The sequence below is a fragment of the Mchenga conophoros genome, linkage group LG7 (genome assembly GCF_057382185.1).
Source record: "Mchenga conophoros isolate Kocher_MC1m ecotype Shallow Benthic linkage group LG7, M_conophoros_male_GT1.1, whole genome shotgun sequence".
Classification (NCBI taxonomy): Eukaryota; Metazoa; Chordata; class Actinopteri; order Cichliformes; family Cichlidae; genus Mchenga; species Mchenga conophoros.
In genome coordinates, this window is record NC_140532.1 from 14008405 (window position 1) to 14013084 (window position 4680).

Here is a 4680-nt window from a genome sequence, read left to right on the forward strand (position 1 = left end):
GGCATATATATATATATATATATATATATATATATATATATATATATATATATATATATATATATATATATATATATATATATATATATATATATATATATATGTATACATATATATATAAAAGAATCTTTCAATACCAACTTGAGAAATTATACAGCAAAATTAGGATCAGCAGCCTGGATTTGGTGTATAGTTTTCATATACTATTAATATCCAGACAAAAAGCTAACACCATTCACACATTGATAATAAAGTATTCGCATAATAATTCTCTGTGCTTGGTCTGTTAGATCTTTATAATCACTAATTCTCTATAATGTATTTTTTACTGTATCCTAAAGAGGACCTATCCGGGCACACACAGACACACACATATATTTATATATATATATAATACATACATATATAGTTAAACTGGTTGATACGCATATTAAGCATGGCTTATATTTCAAAAAAAGACACCAGCATGTGCACAAGCTTGTTTCAGAGAGAGGAAGCAAGGGGATGGACCAAAGACGAATATAAGGAAAAGTTATTTTTATGAACTGTGAATCAAGCAAAGCTACTCTAGCAGAGTTCAAGACTGAAACTGGAGCTGGGAATGGGAATAATAGGTCCTCTTTAAAAAGCACACTGATACCAATACCACTTGAGATTTCTCAGTCTTATTTTTTTAGAAAATAGAAATCATAATAAAGTAATGGATAATATTATATGTTATACCAAGATGTAGTGTAAGGTTTTGTTTGGCTTTAGCCTTATGGGCCGAAGGCTGAGAAACACATTTCGCAGTCAGTCTGGGAGCACTTAATATAAAAGAAGAAACATCTCTGCTGTGCTCAGCTTTTAGAAGCAGAAAATAAGCTGTCAATTCACTGTTTATTCTGACTGTGGGTTATTTAAATATCTCAGCAGATAAATGATGTTTATATTTCAGTAGCGTCTCCAGTACCACGTACATCACTGGATTTTTAGACAAGCCAGCTCAAGTGAACCAGATGTCCTTGAGGTCCTAAGGAGCCCCGGTAATGGGAACTGGGAGGAGATGGTTTCATAGAGGACAGTGTAGGAGGAAATCAGGAAACTGCTCGGTAGCAGCTAGGTCGTCCTTTCAGAGGTGTTTCTACTGCAGCACATCATCGTTGGCTGATGGTCTCACATCTCCGCAGCCAGCTTGTCTCACAATGGCCGTTGTTATAAGTGACCAGGGATGGAGCACGCTGAAAACCACCACAGTGATACTGGAATGTATGCAGAGAAACCAAGAAGTTTTACAAGCCTGCTGGAATCTTAAAAACTGCAGCCAAGCTGGATGTGGTTTAGCTGGCTTCCTTCATAATTGCTGGTATTGGGTTGTCAGGTTGGCGGTGATGGTAGCGAGGGGGGTGGGGGGGCTGCAGAGGTCTCTGCCAGCATTCAGCAATAGAGACATTCACTGACACCGATTCTGGTTTAATGAGCACTGAAATGTGCAGTTACAAGGATATGTGTGTTTTCCAGACCTCCGAATTTTTGAAGTTTGTGAACAACATGCTTTAAACAGTGACAACCAGAGAAGATGATATTTTTTACGAAGGGTTATCATTTTTTTTCTTAAAAATACTTGTGCAGTGTACGTGTGCAGCATCTCTGTCCTTCACACTCCTCCATAAAGGCTCAGACAGCCTCCTCCAGGATTGCTGTCTGTCTGGAGCCAAGACTGTGTAGAGTTCAAACAGCGGAGAGGAGTGGCTCCACTCCGCCTCTGTCTCTGCCTCTTCCCTACAACTGGGGGCCATTATCCCGCTCCTTTGTGTCTCTGTTATGGGAAAAGGGCCCACATCACCACTGGAGAGGAACTGGCAGACAATTATATGGGGTGGCGAGGAGCTAAGACTCATAGTGAGCAGATTACACAAGCCGCCACAGAGCGTATGAGAGGGGGCCTAATTAGACAGGGCTGGGGAGAGGCCAAGCGACAATACACATCTACTGTGACTGCATCTCTGGGAAGGCGCCTGCTCTACTCTACTCCAGAGCTTGAATAGTTGTGGCAGGAGGACTGTAACTCTGGGCAAGATGGAGGAGAGAACGGGAAAAGCCATGTAAGCAGCTTTGTGTGCTCTATGGGCTCAGGAATGGTATTGATTAGCAGGCCGCGGCCCTCAATCGCTCTGCCCCCCCCCCCCAAAAAAAAGGGCATCCATTTTGTTCCACTGGTTATGATACACTGAGCCATAGTTGCAGCTCTGCATTGATTATAAACGGCTGTTCGAACGAAGGCAACCTGGTAGCTACCTTTCACGTCAGCCCAAAGGCAAAACCGTGTATTCGATATAGAAGTGCTACATATGTGTGCATTCGTGTTTCTGCACAAGCTGCTTTTTAAAGCCCTGAATTTTGAAACCCTGTTATTATGGCTTCTATGCTGCCAAAGCCTCAGTACATTCCTTGAACTGTAGATTTTTGACTCCTAAGGTTGCTTTCTCCCTGTTCGCAAAAGGAATTGCAATCGACTCACTAAAGTTTTGAAGCTCACCTTCCAAAAACTGAGAAAACTGAGTCGGAGTTAAAGAGGATTAATCTCTAGCTGTTCTCAAAATAGATTAGAGACTTAGAAAAGACATAAAAGTCAGTTTTAAGAAGTTAGGTCATTTGAACCAGGAAGAGCTAAAGCAGCTTGCTACTAGTGATGACCCTGTTCAGCACATCTGGCCCCAGTAAAAAGCTCAGTGAGGTAATAGCACCTTTTGAAACAAAGAGAGATTACACAGAGTGCCTGAAACACTTCCTGCTCTCTGTCTCTCATGAACGGCGGCCCACGGAAAGCCTTCTCACCTTGGCTGAGGGTGTTAATTACGGCTCCTCGCAGCTGCCATGCTCGCCACTTCCTGGGCGTGCTGATACATGCAAGCGCACAGGGGATCCACGCTCTCAGAGGGGATTATGGGCTAGCACGCAGAGCAAGATGCAAAAGGAAGTATTTTTTATTCTTTTGGTACCTTTCCACCTGAATTTATCTGCACTATCTGGCTGATGCTTGCATTCCTGCCCCACCACCATCACAAGAATATTTTTTTTAATACTTCCTATATGCTCTGTTGTTAAATCTCACATCCAGAGTGGCATTTATGGTTTGCATCCCCTGAATGACAAACCATGATTCTGCTACTGTGCTGCGGGCCCCTAGCTGAGCCTGGAATAGACCATTGAGTAAGCATTTAGGCGGGGTTTTTTTCAGAAGCCAAAGGCAGCTTGGTCCTGATGCTATTCTGCTGAACCCACCCTCCCTTCAGTAATTACAGGGTGCACAGGGGCCTCTCTGACGTACGAAAAAGGATTTATTTTAGTGAGTTTCCACAGAGGTTAAAAGAATGCCACAGTGTGAGCGCACACACACACGGACATGCACATGAACACACACAACCCTGGACTCAATATCGACAGCATTTATTAACCGCCTGTCCTACTCAGATCATAAAAGCTATGGCCCTCATTGTGGCATTTAGGTATATTAAATATGTTTTTAAGATATATTTTAATGTTTTAAGCAGGAATTAGTATGTTTAACACCTAAGCATATAACTTCATGATATCTGCAAATCCTTTTGTCACTTGTTTGAATTCAAACTGAATGATGTCACACTGGATCTTTACTGCAACACAGTCAACCTGAGTGGATACAGGCGCTTCTTTCTTACTTGCGCTCAGCTGTGACACTGCTGGGCTTTCTCCACTGCAAACTGCTATTTCTTTCCCCCTTTAAATCAGAAATCCTCTTTCATTTAACCCCCCCTAACACTACAGAAACTACAGGGTTTACCTTCTTTAATATTTCACTTTTCTTCAAACGTTTTGTCTCTGTCTGTACAGGAAGTTTCACTGATGAACAGAGAAAAAAATGTTTGCTGTGTTTTGTGTGACATAATGTCAGAAACCTCTGTAATTTAGGCAATAACAGCCTTTAATAGAGTTACTTTATGGGCTATAATCAAATCTCTCCAGACCCCTCTACCTAAATTGTGAGGCAATAACACATGAGTGCGCTGGGGCAGTGCTGAGATACATATTTTTATGCCTGCATGGTTGTGGTTGTGCCTGCCTGTGGGCTTTTTTTGGAAATGTGACTCTTTGAGAGAAGCAGTCACAAAGCACTTTGCACTTTTTTTCTAAGAATTGCAAAATATATTCACTTAACTCTGAGTCTCACTTGTTTGGAGGAGTAATCCTATATATTACAGTATGTCATGCTCATTGATCTCACCAAGAGCTCAACAACTTTTTCCATAGGCCCACTTTGTCCTTTTAGAAGTCTGACTGAGGGCTGTTTTTTTTTTCCAAGGGGCTGTAAAAGAGAAGATCTAGGAACGCAGCCCCCCCCCCCCCCCCCTTTTTTTTTTTTCTTTCTCCAGGCCTCCTAATATGTTCCATATTGTGAGTTTAAATGGGGTGGACTCAGGAAATGCAGTCACACTGCTTTACCTTCCAAGCTTCCAGTCTGAGGTTTGGCCTGCAGTGGTGGTGGTTGTGTAGACCAGGGCTGATTGGGTGGCTGGAGCTGCCGAAGTGGTTAGGCTCAGCCATGTGGGCTTTCTTCCTCCTCTCCTCAGGAGCCAAGGTCCACGTTGCTGATTCTGTTTTGTTATGTTGCTCTGTCTGCAGAGAAACCCCACTTCATGTACACACTGAACACTAATGACT